Here is a 16,619-nt window from a genome sequence, read left to right on the forward strand (position 1 = left end):
GCTGGGCTCATCTGGATATTAATCTCATCTATAGTCTCCCTCTGTAGCTGATGCTGCTGATAGTTTATATGCTCCTAGGCATGGATTCCAATTGCCGGTTTGTTTCTTATTAGCAAGTAGTAAGCATGACCAATTCCAGAGAAAACTGGCTGTGCACATGGGATTTTTATTATGCTTTCTTCTTCCACACTCTACTGCTGGTCTTCAGCCAGCTGCATTGCAATGCACTGAGCTATTACTTATAATGGGAAATGATTAACATGCTTAACATGCCTCTTATAAAAGTATCCAGCAACCAACCTTTGTCCAGTCTTCACCCAACAGCACAAGTTACTTCCTCATAAAACACAAGTTACCTAGCTATCAAAGGACAGGTATCAGCATCCCCTAATAATTCCATCTGATAATGAAATCTTTGGCCACCAGCATTGTTTTAATCCTAAAACATAATTCAAATCTGTGGTCCTGTAGCATTATCCTGTACAAGCTTAGGCCGCAAGGGCAGGAGAGTATGGAAAATAAAGTATAAATGAACCAGATGGTTGTGAGGTGAGCAGCATTCTACCCTCTGAGATTTCAGGGCTGAGACGTGAAACCAGAAGACAGGTATGTGTAAGGTCCTAGTAATATTACAGAAGTGGGGCAAACAAGGGTTGGGAGGCAGACAGGAACTGCTTCTGAATCAAACGTCTTAGCACTAACTGTGAATGTTCTAGCTTTAAAGCCACTCCACATATAAATACCCAACATCTTCCTTTCGGGTTGCTCATCTTTAGATTTGTCTCCCCTTTTATAGATTAAGAGAAGTATAGCTGGCATCCTGAGTCTTGGCAACCCTATCAGACATCTCCCCCTCCCACCTCACCCACTCAGTATCTATGGAGTTCAGCCATCAAGGATTGTACCAGTAGAACAATGACTCACAATGCCAGTGAGTCACTGACTCAAGCAAATGGACTTATGACAGCGAGGACCTACCACCACTATCAACGTAATGTTACTATCAACATCATGATCATCGTCATTGCACAAGAGTGTCATGAACAGAATGATGCCTGGAACATGTAGTAAAGATTGTGCTGTTGACTCTTGTTCCCAGGTAGGAGCATGATTCTCCTCAGATCACAATGCACCAAGGAAAGGGAAGGGTAGGGTAGGGTAGGGAAACCCCCATAATATAGGTCCCACATAAGCTCCTTTGGCAGGATGCTTACAGAGAATCCTTTTAGAGGGGAAGATATGATGAATGTGTGTGTTTGTATAAAAAGGAGTCATGTGGAGGTGATCAGAACTTGGGCTATGGTACATACAGTGTGTGTCTAATGCTACCATGCCTCAGTCTCTCATACCCAATGACTTAACCCTACTCCTCAGCTATTATTACCCCTCAGAGCAAAACTGACATTGACCAACCACTACATATATGAACAGGTTGGATATGTAAAAGTCCAGAAGCATGTGTCTGCTCTATGTCACATCTAGTTTAATCTTCAATAACTTCTGTCTTTACAAGAAAGCCTTTTCTATAAGATTTGAGAAATGCACTGGAGCATTAAGACTAACATTTCAAAAGGCAGAAGTCATCGAAGACCAAACTTTCTTGTGAACCAGATGAATAAAGCAGCACAAGATCAAAAGGTTTCCAGAGCTCTTGATATGACAGTCCCAACTTCAGTTATGGAAATAATATGCCAGAGACTGAACAAAAGCCCACTTTATTGGGTATGTAAAGATGGTAGCTACTGATTGATTAATATGCAAGAGGTTGAGCTAAAGTCACTTTATCATTAGGTAACTGGTCAATTAATACAACTGCTTACTTTGCATTTGAAAAGCTGGTGCTTGCCAGTCCAGAATGTGTTTGAGAGAGGTAGAATTATTGTGGAATGCTCCCTTCTTTTTTAAAGTTTGCAAAATACAAAAGGTATTTCAAAAATTCTAAGTAGTAATTCTAAGGAAAATAAAAAGAAAACTGATCAAAATTATAAACTATGCAAACATAATCTGCGTTTCTCACTAAGTTCAAATGCCACATTTTAAACTGAAAGAAACCACCCCCCCACACACACACACCTTTCAAGAAATGCAAAAGACAGGATCACAGTTTGTATCTGTTAAGAATAAAAATACCAACAGAGTCAAAATGTGGGTGTTACAGGAAGCATGGGTCAGTATGTCACTGTGGCTGAATATAGGAAACATGATGTAATTGCTGGGGGATGTCAGAGGTATTTTTATATTAGTAAACAAAGTATTCAGTAACAGTGCCAGAACCTCACTACACACCCTCCCCCCAGTATGGAAAACTACTGATACCACAAATTCAATCGCACACAGAAAAAGCCCTGTGTATCTCTACAAATAATACTATTTCCTTTATAGCAGGTATTCCTTAATTTCAGCATCTTTTCAAAATCTAGTTCCCTTCAGACATGTTGAACTACATGTTAATTAGTTCTATTAGTTATGCCGACTGGGGATTATGGGAGTTGCAGTCTGACTACTAGACAGCTCTAACCTGGATGATGCTACTTTATTCTCTGTATAGTATTTCACAGGAAAATTGTGGTGGATCTTGAAGAGGAGGGAAGTTTTATTTATTTATTTTGTTTATTTATAAAATCTATATACCAGCTCTCAACAAATATTCATATTGCCTGATATTACTTCAAATACAATATTTTCCATATACTATATATACTCAACTATAAGTTGACCTCATACATAAGTGTAGGGCAGGTTTTGGGGCCAAAATTGTGGGTTTTGATGTGAGCCATGGATAAATCAAGGGTAAAACTTGGGGGGCATGTAACAAAGGATTTAAAGGATGAAGCAAACGAAAACAATGCCAGAGAACTTACAAAATTCCAGCAGGCACAACTATTTGTCTCATACTAAAGGCTGGATGGATGGAAGAGTAGAAGGAGGGTAAGTGCTTCCAGGATAGATACATTCTTGCCTTTCACCAGGGGATGGTTCTTTTTCTTAATATAAGAGTAAGTACAGTACAGTACAACTCAGGTTTTTTGGGGTCAGTTTTTTGGACTAAAATTTCTAGATTTACACATGAGTATAGACAGTACTTGCTTGAATTGTTGGCCTATTCACATATGCAATTCTGTTTTCACCACACAATACCTCAGGAAAGGGAAACATATCACCCTCCAGATTTTGTGGTTTGCAAGGCCCATATTCCTAATTGTTGTCTATGCTCACTAAGCTTCTTGGTAGTTACATGCAACACTATCTGGAGAGTCTTGTCTTTCCTGTATCCCTTCCCCAGGTCAGTTTCCAGGACAGGATAGGTTGCATGGAGCTATAATAGCAGCCAAGTTCCTGCATCAGGTTTTTGTTGTGTAAATCTCTGCCTGCAGGCTTATGCATCAAGTGTGCATCCAAATGCATAACCTAATGTGCAACTTCATGTGCCCTGCGTGCACAGCTCCATGTCCAGAGTCTTGAATTTAATGCAGACATTCCACATTAGACAAGAATTTCCAACCAGTTCTGTAGAAGAAATTGGGTACCAAGAATTATGAATTACTATATACTCTGTACTTCAAACACAAAGATGAACAGCATCAAGCAACCTTGAGCTTCCATAGCAAAGAAACCACACAACTGTTTTAGATCATTCTTGAGAAAATCCTACTAGCAAATACATGTCAGAATAGCAGCTTGAATGATCACAAACATTTTTACAGTTAGCCAAATTCATTATTTGCTGGTGCGTTCATTTTGGTTTTCCAAAGGGAGTCTTCAGCTGCCTCAAATTTTGGTGTTTTCCATCCAAATGGCAGGCCATTTACAGGTGCCCTACTATGCCCCTATGACAGCAGACCTGCCAAACTTCAGACAGATTGATAATGACTTTTTGTACCGAGAATTGATGCTAGATTTTCAGTCCATGTCTTTGTCTTGTTTTGTTACTTAAAGGGATGTGAAAACACTGTACCCTCCACTTTGGCCCTTTGAATCAATGTTGGTGACTCACCATTTAATAGATGATTCTGTGAGTCTGTTTTAGTCACGACTACCAATAAGATTCAGGACTGTGTTTCCAACTCTACTCTTTAATGCTTTTATAACTTAAATGAGAATGATTTGTTTAGGTATACCACCATTACTACTCTTTTCAAAAGTCACTGTTAACAGGGAAAAAGAAATCTGCTTACAGTTTTATTAGCATTTCATTTCTCTGTCCTGAGAAACAAGCCACTAGCCTACCACTATCACATGGTGTCCTCATTGCCCCTGACATGACAAGAAACAGAAGGAAATAATACAAGGTATTTTCTACTTGGGAAAATAGCAAGGCATGGCATGGGTACTCAAATGCTAATACCTTAGTTATGGAAGGAGTTGTTTTTTTGGTCACCAAACACATAAGAACTGACACTTGAAGATACTAAGGGGGTTATTCAGACTGGGGCCCGTCCTACACGGGCCTTTGCCATGCCCCCAGTACGTCATAGGGGTTGGCTGAGGACGCAGCGTCCAATCAGGTCTCACCCCTAGGATGTACTGGGTACGTCAAAATGGCGGCGCCCTATACACATTGGCACCGCCATTTTGATGACATGGGTGCCATTGGCGCCTTGCAGCATCATAACCGCACCGCAAAAAGAACCCGCTTTTTGCGGGTTTTTTTGCTGCGCCAGGGAATCACGCGGTTTGTCCGCTGCGGTTCCCTGGCGCAGAAAACATGGGTGCCGGCAGAGCGCCCTTTTTGGGCGCTCTGTAAAGTGCCTACATTTTGTTAGCTGATTTATCAGAACAGCATCTCTGCTAGTTCTGTTGCTCACACATATCAACACTGAATAAAGATGAAATATTCAAAATACGTTCAAAGCATGCAGTTTAATCCTGGTTTATTCTAGGTCTAATTGCAATGGTTATTCACACAGCCGACAGCACAAATCTTTTAGGAACAGTCTTAGGGGAAGAAACAAGATTGATTATCCTGGGTCAAGTGGCTTTTTTGGCAGCTCTTCACAAAACTTAATCAGGTGCATTCAAAATGCATGTGAACAAAGATTCAGTACACATTCTACTGGGATTATTTTCAACTAGTTTTCTAGCGGGATTTTTTGTTGTTGTTGTAAGAATTGATTCCAAAGCGTGTTCAATCAGTGGGAATGACTGATCTGAATAGCATCATTCTGGAATGGAGGGACTTATAGCAGAGGGGTGTTTACCATCCCTCCTCAGTTTTTGGTAGATCCACCATTCTCCCCCTCTCAGCGCTGCCTTTGTGCTTATCAGGTGACCTATGGGCACATGATTTTTTTAAAAAAAAATTGATAGAAGAGTCGATTCATTGATTTTGCAACTACTTGCAATCAGCGAGGCAAGTAGTTGCAAAACCAATGAATTGAATCTTCTATCAAATATATATATATATATATAGAGAGAGAGAGAGAGAGGAGAGAGAGTGAGTTTCCAAACTGGCCTGCCACTTATATCACTGATGATGCATTTTGGAATGTTGCAAACTAGTGAGGATGACAATCATGCCTAAAAAAGAAGCAATTACAAGGGGATAATGAAAAGATCCGCTTTCATAGTGAGAACGACGGACCTTTTGGAATAGATTTATCAACACGGAACTAAGGCGAATCCCAAATTGGTTTAAATGTAAGTGAGAATGAGCCCCGCTTAACCTTTCAGGAAGGAAGCCTGCAAACTGCAAACCACAAATGCACAAAAGTGCATTTACTACTCACTGAACTGATTATTCCCTTTGAGTGATTCTTCTCTGTTGAAAGACAGGATGGCCAAAAGAAGAAATTAGCAGACACAGACACAGCTATGATCAAATGCCTCAAGGAAATGCATTGTTTCCAAAGAATAGACTGGGGAAGCCCTTTACCTGCAGTGACATGGCAACTCTCCTCCTATCCAAAACAAACAACTGTGCTAACATGGTCACAGTTGCCTGTGTGTGAATAGGCCCCTACATATGCCCTTCCTACAGCACTGTATAGAATAACAAACATTTCTGAACAACAGGAAAGCAACAAAAGGAATAAGAAACTCAAAAGAACAAAACATTTACTGCAAGGAAAGCAATTGGGGAAGGAAATACATTGGTGTTATTTTAGGCTTTCACCAGCTTCACCTCACATGCTAAATGGGTTCCTACAGATGTGTGTTCCTGCAGGCAACAGTAAATATGCTACTAATTTTCCTATCCCTGGTAGGTTACAAAAATGACCACCAACATTCAAAGTTAAATATAGCATACTATACAATTAAAATATGGATATTTTGAAAGCAACAAGCCACTAAATACAAGTCAGGCCATAATACTGTATATCTAGTTAGCCACTTGTGGCCTAAAACGAAAACAAACAAAAAGCTAACATTTGTAAAAATCTCCCTGCAGACTCACCTGGAGGCAAGTCTTTCTTGCAGCAATGGTGAGCATCAGTCAGTAAAATCTCTTAGCCACAAAGAGGTATGGCTTCATCCTCTATGATAGGGATGGATAAAGAATAACCCATCAGATGTTGGATTGCAGCTTCCATCAGCCCTAGCTAGTATAGCCAATGGTGAGGAATGCTGGGAGCCGCAGTCCAGCGGTATCTGGAGAGTGACATTTTCTACCCCTTCCAGTCTTCTACTTTCTGTCTACTACTTTCTACTCTTCCACTTTGTGGCCAAGAATTAATGAGGAGCCTGTCTAGGCTTCTCCCACCACCAAGCAGATTTTTAGGGTGCAAAGGAGTACTTTAAGAAGGAAAAGGATCATTGATTGTGGCTAAAGCATTGGGTTTCAGCTTCAGTATACAGCTGGCCCTTAGCCCTTGTTGCCTTCCAGATCTTGTTAGACTACAGTTCCCAGTATCCTTCATAATTGGCTATTGCTGAGAAGATCTTTTCACACAATCGCTCTCCATCTTAAAGACTATACGCATAATTTTTGTCAAAGAGGCAACAGACTTGGGGAAGGGAGCAATTTGAATCTGAGAAATGGCAGAAGGAAAGGCCTGAGCTCTCTCAGTGTGGTTGGTTTAATCCATGCTGCCTTCAACCCAATGGCCATAGCTGTATACTAACATTTGAGAAGGTCAGGGACCCTTTCACACTACACAATTATAGTAGTATATGAAACATAAATAAATTTTGTGTTTAGACTTGGGTCCCATCTTATAAGGTACATATGGCACGTTACAGACCGCCCCTTTGGGGCGGCCTGTAGGCGCTCCTTTCCCCGCTGGATTGGGGCCTCAGCTGCCAGAACGGCAGCCTCTGGGGCCCCGATCCGCTGCTTTCCAGGCCGCGGGGAAGCGGCAAAAGGTCGCTTTCCCGCAGCCTGGAAAGGGGTGTCCTTGGGGCTTCATGCCCCAAGGACACCCGACAGTGGCAGGGAGGAGGAAAAAGGGGCCACTCGGCCCCTTTCTCCCTTGTGTCGCTGGCGCAGCCATCTAAAAGCTGTGCCAGTGACGCAAATCGCGGAAGGAGCTCCGTTTCGGAGCTCCTTCTAGTGCCCACGGAAAGGGCGTTCTATGCACCCTCGCGTGGTGCAAAGACGTCACGTCCGCGCCGCCCCGTTTGGAGGCAGTGCGTTCGTGACGTCATAATGGCACCCTCTATGTGTATAGGGCGCCGCCATTTTGTACATCCTGGGGATGTACTAGGGTTAGGTTCGTGCGTAAGGCACGCACTTTCCCTAACCCTAGTACGTCCCCAGGACGTACTTTACACCCGTCTGTAATGGGTCGAAGAAACATAAATTAATTTTGTGTTTAGACTTGGGTCCCATCACCAAGAGATCTCATTATGCACATATATGTAAATACAGATGTTCCAAAATCTAAATCAATCAATCAAATCAAATCAAAATTGAACACACTTTGGGTCCCAAGCATTTTGGGTAAGGGAGACTCAGTCTGTAATAAAATGTAAATAGGTGCTTTCCAGGATCTTTGATAGTGTCTGTGAAAGTGAGTTCTGTATAGTCAAACTACGTACTGGAATATTCTTTCTTCTTTATGAAGGATCAATGCAGCGAGGCTTTACTAGCACAGGAGTAATGACAGGCACTGTGGGTGAATGTTTTGTCCTTGCTTCATGAATCATAACATACTCTTAGATGGTCTAGAAGGCTGTAACTCAAAGATCACTTAAAATATATGGATAATTGTGAAAGCATTAAAAATTGCTGGCCCACACAGAAACAAATTATGTGACCCTTTGTGGGTTTGGCAGAAAATGTTGCCATGGTAATTGCAATCCATTGTTCACAACTGACTTCATCATTCATTGTTGCTCTCTGATTGCAGCTTTTGTTTCATCTCAAGTATGGTAACTGAATGCCTAACTGCAACAAAGATGTATTTACATGCAAGATCAGAATACTGAGGAGGCCTTGTAGATATTTGCCTATTTTAAGTCTGGGGAGGAAGGCTCTTTTTAAACCACTGCACACTGGACAATATTAAATATTCCCAAGGAGACAAAATAAAAGTTGATTGTTGTATAACTACTTTAATTACATCAGCAAAAATTATTACTGGAAAGAATAATTTGGGATATCTCAAAGCTTCTAAAATGTTTGATGTAATGTCTGAATTTGAGAGACTTGTGCATTAAAAGGCAGGGGAAGAAAAATGCATTGACTCAGAAATCATTCTGCAATTGTAGATAAATGTATTGCATCTACTAAGCGAGGGAGTTTGCATACTCATACCATAAACTAATTTGGCCCAATTTTTTAAAAAAGTGTTTTCCTCTACTTAGTATCTTCCTTTTTGATCAACCCAGCAACCTGGATCCATTGACCCTACCTGATCAACATGACAGATTAAACTGTGTATTACCTGGTGGTTTAGAATCTGGTTTTGTGTGTAAACTAAAGACTTTAATTTCATAGCCCCATTCTGCCATGCAGGAACTCTCAGTCAACGCACCCCTGACAGATGGCCTTCCAGCCTCTGTTTAAAGACCTCTGAAGAAGGAGACTCCATCACACTCCGAGGGAGTTTGTTTCACTGTCGAACAGCCCTTACTGTCAGGAAGTTCTTCCTAATGTTGAGGTGGAATCTCTTTTTCTGTAGCTTGCATCCATTGTTCCGGGTCATATTCTCTGGAGCAGCAGAATTCAAGCTTGCTCCATCTTCAATATGACACCCTTCAAATATTTAAACAGGGCTGTCATATCATATTCATAGTGGCTACATACCTGCCTGATTATAAAGCCTGCTGTATCTAGGGTTGCCATAACCCGGCAGCCCCCGTGCCATTCACGGTTTTGGGGGGCCCCTCCCGGTCCCGGTGCGGTTTGGGCCCCCACCCGTGCCTTGTTCCCGGTTTGGGGGCCCGCTCCGGCCATTGCCGCTGCCGCTAATGCGGCTGCTGCGGCGCCAACCCACCTCCTCCTCCGGCTCCGCCTTCCTCCTCCTCCTCGGCGGGCCGGCGGCAGAAGCGCCGCCGCCACCGCGGCCCCACTGGGAGGGCTTGCGCGCCTTGGCGCGCGCCGCCCAGGCCTCAGCAGGGGCAAGTGGCAGCGCGCGCGCCTGCCCATTCCCTCCACACGCGCCTGCCCGCACCGCCCCACTTCTTTGCGCGCGCGCGCCTGCCCGCCCCACTTCCCTCCGTGCGCGTGCGCGCGCCTGCCCCGCTTCCAGGAGGAGGAGGGGGGAGAGGAGGAGGAGGAAGGAGCCGGAGGAAGGGTGCTTGAAGGCCAGGACACAATTGGGCCAGAGGAGGAGGAGGAGGAGGAGGAATGCTGAGTTAGTGGCCATTAGGGCTGCCTTGGTATTTTGGTTTTTTTTAATTATTTTTAGAAATATAAAATACTTATTTTATTTAATTTTTTTAATTTTTATTATTGCTTTTTATTTTTTATTTTATTAATTTTTATTATTGCTTTTTTATATTATTAATTTTATTATTGCTTGTTTTTGTTTCATTTTATTAATTTTTATTATTGCTTGTTTTTGTTTTATTTTATTAATTTTTATTATTGCTTGTTTTTTATTTTATTACATTAATTTATATTATCAAATATATAACCCCTGCCTTGTTTTTTATTTATTTTTTCATTATTTTTTATTATTAAATATATGCAAGTGCATTTTTTGTGTATTTATGGTGCTTTGAATGCTAACAAATGCCTTTCCTGGACAATTATAGTGATGATGATGATGATATGATGATGATGATGATGATGATGATGATGATGATGATGATGATGGTGATATTGATATCAACAAGCCTCTGAGGCACGGCCAATGTAACTTGCTGTGGTTTTTACTAACTCATGCACAGTGAAGAAAAACCACAGTCCCTTGACCAAGTACACACTTCTGAGAAGTACAGTTGAACCCGAGGGCAAGTCCATTTCTGCCATCTGTCTAGGAATAATGCCAAAATGTCCTCCATTTTGATCATGCCTAAAAACATGCATTTATATTAACATTTTTTAAAAAAAAAACTCAATTTTTTGCACGTCCTCCATTTTAAGAAAAATGTGTCCTACATTTGAAAATGTTGCCCTACATTTGTCCTACATTTGTCCCGGTTTGGAGGTCCTCACGTATGGCAACCCTAGCTGTATCTAGCCTAATGTATGCTTGCTTGCTGTAAATATACCAATCAACAAAAGGATTTTATCTCTACTTAGGCTTGCCATATCCTGGTTCCAGGTGGGACATTCACAGTTTTTCAACCGTCTGGAATGTCCTGTCCCGGGTATGACAGCTGTCCCGGAACTCCCGGTCACCACCTCCTCCCTCTTAGTAATGCAAGGCCTAGCTGCCTTGCTAGGCCTTGCTGGGAAGGAGGGCTCAGGGAGGAGCCGCACAGGGCCTAGCCAGCGGGCTGGGCTCCAGAGGAGGAAGCCACAGCCGCGCGGCTTCCTCCTCTGGAGCCGAGCCCACTGACTAGGCCCTGTGCAGCTCCACCTCCGAGAAGGCTTCCTGCTGAGCTGGGCTCCGAGAAGAGAGGCCACAACAGCAGTCTCTCTTCTCGGAGCCTAGCCGTGCTGGGGAAACCATCTCTGAGGCGGAGGAGCGCACTGTACTAGCAGAAAACCTCAAAGACCTGGAACAACTACTAAGGAAGATCAAGGAAGAAAGTGCAAAGGGAGGCCTATTGTTGAACATAAAGAAAACAAAAATAATGACTACAGGGAACGTACACAAATTTGAATTAGACAATGAATAAATAGAAATGGTAAAAGAATTCTCATACCTGGGATCAAACATTGATAGAAATGGAGACTGCAGCCCAGAAATCAGAAGAAGATTAAGAATGGGAAGGACAGCTATGAAAGAACTAGAGAAGATCCTAAAATACAAAGACATGCAACTCAGCACAAAAGTTAGAATTGTACAAGCCATTGTATTCCCTATTGCCATGTATGGATGTGAGAGCTGGACAGTTAAGAAAGAAGATAGGAAGAAAATCAACTCATTTGAAAAATGTGGTGCTGGAGAAGAGTGCTAAGGATCCCATGGACAGCCAAAAGGACAAACAAATGGGTCCTAGAGCAGGTCAAGCTGGAAATCTCCCTAGAAGCCAAGATGACAAAACTCAGGTTGCCATACTTTGGACACATCATGAGAAGGTATGAATCACTGGAAAAAACAGTAATACTAGGAAAGGTAGAGGGAAGTAGAAAGAGGAAGGCCACATGCAGGATGGATGGACTCTATTAAGGAGAACATGGGTATAAGTTTACAGAACCTAAGAGAGCAGTGAAGGACAGATCTTGGAGATGTCTCATCAGCAGGGTTGCCATGGGTCAGATTGACTCAAGGGCAGTTAACAACAAACAACAAATACACACACATACATGCTTACACACACAGTTGGTCATTGTTATCTGCTGGGGTTTGGTTCCAGGATCCTCTGTGGATAATAAAATCTATGGATAGTCAAGTCCCATTAAATATAATGGCATAGCAAAAGGGTGTCCCTTATATAAAGTGGAAAATCAAGGTTTGCTATTTGGAATTTATACTTTTAAAAAATATTTTCACGCCATGGATGCTTGAATCTGTGGATAAAAAAATCCGTGGATAAAGAGGGCCGACAGAGAGAGAGAGAGAGAGAGAGAGAGAGAGAGAGAGTGTGTGTATGTGTATCTTTTTATTTATTTATTTGTGCTGCCTTTATCCCAGAAAGGGACCCAAGGGACAAGACAAAAATATGCACTCCCCCCTTTTTTTGGGGGGGGGCAGCAAAATGCAGCACTTCTTTAAATTTTAATGGGGGTGTGATAGTTTGGGCGTTGGACTAGGACACTGGGAGACCAGGGTTCGAATCCCAACTTGGCTATGGAAGCCCACTGGAAGACCTTGGGTGAAGTCACACTCTCTCAGCCTCAGAAGATGGCCATGGCAAACCCCCCTCTGAAGACAATTGTCAAGAAAACCCCATGATAGGTTTGGGCCTAGGGTCATAATGAGTTGGAAATGACTTGAAGGCACAAAATCTGCAAGGCACTCACTTCCTATACTGCCTTGTGTATGTGTGTGTGTGTGTGTATCACACAGGGTGGTATAGGATATATATATATATATATATATATAGACAAGTAGTGTATATAAATATATTTATATCTCTACACACACACACAACCTGTCATTATATATATAGGTAGTATGTGCTACTATCTATCTATCTATATGACATGTATGTGTGCATATATATATATATATATATATATATGCAAACATACATGTCATATAGGTAGTATATATATCTATATATGCACATACTACCTGTCATATATATATATATATATATATATATATATATGTAGTATATCTGTCTATCTATATACACATACTACCTGTCATCTATATCTATCTAATCTATATATACACATACTACCTGTCATATATGTGTGTGTGTGTGTGTGTGTGTGTGTGTGTGTGTGTGTGTGTGTGTGTATATATATATATATATATATATATATATATATATGACAGGTAGAAGCCTGAAGCTTCAGTGGCTGAGGGGAGTGGAATGTTAAGGAGCAGGAGAGAAATACAAACCCCAGCATGCAACGGGGCGAGGTGGAGCCCGGAAACCCCAAAGACTACATTTCCCGTCATACCCCTGGGCAGCGCGGCCGCTTTCTCTCCTCTCCCTGCCCGCGCGCTGCCTCTCTGGGACGTGTAGTCTTTCGGCCTTGTCTCATTCCCATCATTGTTGGCCTGGCGGCGCATGCGCATAGCTCGTGAGAGGCAGTTCCTGCAGGCTGGCGGAGGCACATAAAGTTTCTCCTCTGGGGAGAAGGGAAGGGAAAGCGCGGGCGAGGAAGAGAGGCAGCAGGGGAGGCGGCACTGCTGCTGGGCGGCTCTTCGGAGGAATTTCCCGGGACTTGGGTGAGCACCGGCTGCCTGAGGGGGAGGGAAAAGCAGGGCCCCAGCCAGGAGCCCTTTCCCAGGCCGGGCAAAGTGGGGAGACGCCCCTCGTGGCTGGCTGGCAGGCAGGGAAGGGAGCGTGTCTCGTGTGAAGGCGTCCAGGCAACCCGTGACAGGGAAGGAGGAGGGAGGCATGGGGAAAGGGGCGGGAGAGGAAGGGGTGTGGGATGGGTGTGGGTGTGGGAGTGGGGTGAGGGTGTTGGGGGTGTATGTGTGGGGGGTGTTGGGTGGGATCTGTGTGTATGCGTGTTGTGTGTGGGACGTGTGTTTGGGGTGGGTGTGGTATGTGTGTGTGCTGTGTGTGGGGGTGTTGGGTGGGATATGTGTGTGGTGTGGGATGAGTAGTGTGTGTGGGGGTGTGGTGTTGTGTGGGGTGTGGGAGTGGTGTTCGGGGTGTGTGGTGGGATGTCTGTGTATGTGTGTGGGGGTGTTGGGTGGGATGTGTGGTATGGAATGTGTTGCATGTGTGAGGATGCTGTGTGTGGAAAGTGTGTTTGAGGTTTGTGTAGAGTGTGCGTGGGGGTGTTAAGTGGGATGTGGGGAGTGTATGTGTGGGGTGTGTTGTGGGGGTGTGAGAGGTGTTGCGAGTGAGGTGTGTTGTATGTGTGTGTGGAGGTGTGTGTGGGGTGGGATGTTGTGTGGGGTGTTGTGTATTGCGCATGTGGGGTGTGGGGGTACATGTGTGGTGTGGGGGTCTGTTGTGTGGCATGTGTGGGGGTGTTGTGTGTGTGGTCTGGCGTGTTGTGTGTAGGGAAGGTCTGCATTATGGCTTAGGTAGGGTGACCTGACATGTCCTTGTCCTCCTTTTCCAGGACATGTCCCCCTTCAGCCTTCTGCCAGGAGGGATTCCAAAAGGTCCTCCATTATGGAAGCCAGGCTGAGGCTTTGTCCCAGTGGTTCCCAAACCTTGGTCATCCAGGTTTCTTGTACTTCAGTTCCCAGAATCCCCAGCCACCTCTGTCAATAGTCAGGAAATCTTGGGAGCTTAAATCCAAAACACCTGGAGGACCAAACTGTGGGAACCACTGCCTGAATTTTATTCACCCTCCAGAAATAATCCAGTTTTGACACAGCTTTAACTGCCATGGCTCAGTGCTATGGAATTCTGGGAATTGTAGTTCTTGTGAGACATTTAGCCTTTTCTGTCAGAGAGCTCTGGTGCCGCAACAATCTACGGTTCCCAGAATTCCATAGCATTGAGCCACGACAGTTAAAATAGTGTCAAACTGTATTATTTATGCAGTGTGGATGCAGTCTTTGAAGCATGCATTTACATTTATATGAGTGTTTTTAGCTTTTCTTTGGTCCTGCCCTTCACTTTTCTTGGATGCCCCACATTTTGTGGTGCCTTGTCCTCCTTTGCGGTTATTAGGGCATCTGGCCACCCTGGGCATAGGAGGACGAAATCATTCACTTTCGTCACCGTCACTGGAAGACAAGTACAGGTGGAGTCTCCCTCATCCTGTGCTCCGAAATAGTTCAACATGCTTCAAAATACTTTTTTTATTCATAGGTGGCTGAGACAGTGACACTTTTGCTTTCTTATAGTTCAGTGGACGCAAACCTGGCTTCATGCACAAAATTATTATTATTATTTAAATAGTGTGTATGAAATTGGTTGTTGTTGACTGCCTTCAAGTTGATCCCAACTCAAGGCGACCCTTTGGATGATACATCTCCAGGACTCTGCATCCTCCATTGCTCTGCTTAAGTCTTGCAGATACAGGCCCTTGACCTCCTTGATTGAGTCCATCCATCTGATGTGTGACCATCTTCTGTTTTTCTCCCTCCACCTTTCCTAGCATTATTGCTTTTTCTAATGAGTTGTGCCTTCTCATGATGTGGCCAAAGTACAACAGCTTCAGTTTGGCTGTCTTGGCTTCCAGTGAGATTTCAGGCTTGATCTGTTCAAGGACCCATTTGTTTGTCTTTTTGGCTGTTTACTGTGTTCCCATCACTCTTCCCCACCACCACATCTCAAATGAAGTGATTTTCAATCTCTGTCAGCTTTCTTCATTGTCCAGCTCTATAAAATTACCTTCAGGTTATGTGTATAAGCTGTACATTGTTGCTGTTGTTGTGTGCCCCAAGACATTTTTTACTAATGACAACCCTAAGACTAGAAATGGGAAGGGCAGCTATGAACTAGATAAGATCCTAAGTGTAACAACTGAGCTCTAAAGTTAGAATCATCCAAGCCATCATTCCCCATCACCATGTATGGATGTGGAAGCTGGACAGTCAAGAAAGTGGACAGAAAGAGAGAAAACTAATTGAGATGTGGTGCTGGAGAAGAGTGGTGAGGACAGACAAAAAGACAAACAAATAGATCCTAGAATAGATCAAGCGCGAGCTCTCCCTGGAAGCCAAAATGACAAAACTGGGGCTGTTGTATTTTGGCCACTTTGTGAGAAGGCATGTCTCATTAGAAAAACACAATAATGCTAGGAAAGATGAAGGGAAGTAGAAAGAGTGGGAGACAGCACACCAGACAGATGGACTCAATTAGGGAGGTTGCAGGTGTGAATTTGTAGGACCTAAAGAGAGCAGTGGAAAGCAGGGGTCTTGGAGGTGTCTCATCCACAAGGTTGTCATGAGTCAGGATCATCTGGAAGGCAGTGAACAACAACAAAGTTAAAACCTATCATGTTGCTTTTTTGGCAAGTTTCTTTAAAAGAGGTTTGCCATTGGCATCCTGTGAAGCTGAAAGAGTGTGACTTGCCCAAGGTCACCCAGTGGGTTTCATGGCCAAGTGGGGAACTGAACCCTGGTGCCTAGAATCCTAGTTCAAGGCTGAAACCACTACACCACGCTGGCTCTCACAACGTTTGTATAAGGTATGTATCAGTGGTCCCCAAACTGTGCTGTTTAAGGGATTTTGGACTTCAGCTCCCAGAATCCCAGATTATTGGCCAACATGGCTGAGGTTTCTGAGAGCTGAAGTCCACAATCTTTTAAAGGGCACAGTTTGGGCACCACTGGTGTTTATGAAATGTCAATGAGTTCATCTTCAAGACATTGATTATGTACATTTATGGAAATATAGGTATTCCTAAATAAATAAATAAAAAATCCATTCTGGTTCTAAGCATTTTGGATAAAGGAGACTCAACCTGTGTAACCTCTGAATGCTGATACGATGACGATAGTGCTGCTAGAGGAACCACAAATGACAGGTCAGGGCTATTGCTGCTGCTGCTGCTTTCATGCCCTGCTTCCTGTAGGTGTGCCCTCAGT

The 16,619-nt window shown here is 43.4% G+C and overlaps 1 protein-coding gene across 4 annotated transcripts in view; it reads left to right on the forward strand.

Moving 5' to 3' along the window:
- The first annotated feature begins 13,210 nt into the window (after positions 1-13,210).
- The window catches only part of PLEKHA1 (pleckstrin homology domain containing A1), a 59,975-nt gene continuing 56,566 nt past the window's right edge, over positions 13,211-16,619 (forward strand). For 3 of the 4 annotated variants that reach the window (XM_089510074.1, XM_089510077.1, XM_089510078.1), the window contains exon 1: positions 13,211-13,343. The gene's annotated coding sequence lies outside the window, so the exon portion shown is untranslated. Of the gene's footprint in view, positions 13,344-15,969; positions 16,220-16,619 lie in introns of those variants that run through there. The other variant, XM_089510076.1, reaches the window with a different exon arrangement.

This window comes from Sceloporus occidentalis, unplaced genomic scaffold (assembly GCF_023333645.1).
Source record: "Sceloporus occidentalis isolate IW3139 unplaced genomic scaffold, rSceOcc1.0.p SCAF_2, whole genome shotgun sequence".
Classification (NCBI taxonomy): domain Eukaryota; kingdom Metazoa; phylum Chordata; class Lepidosauria; order Squamata; family Phrynosomatidae; genus Sceloporus; species Sceloporus occidentalis.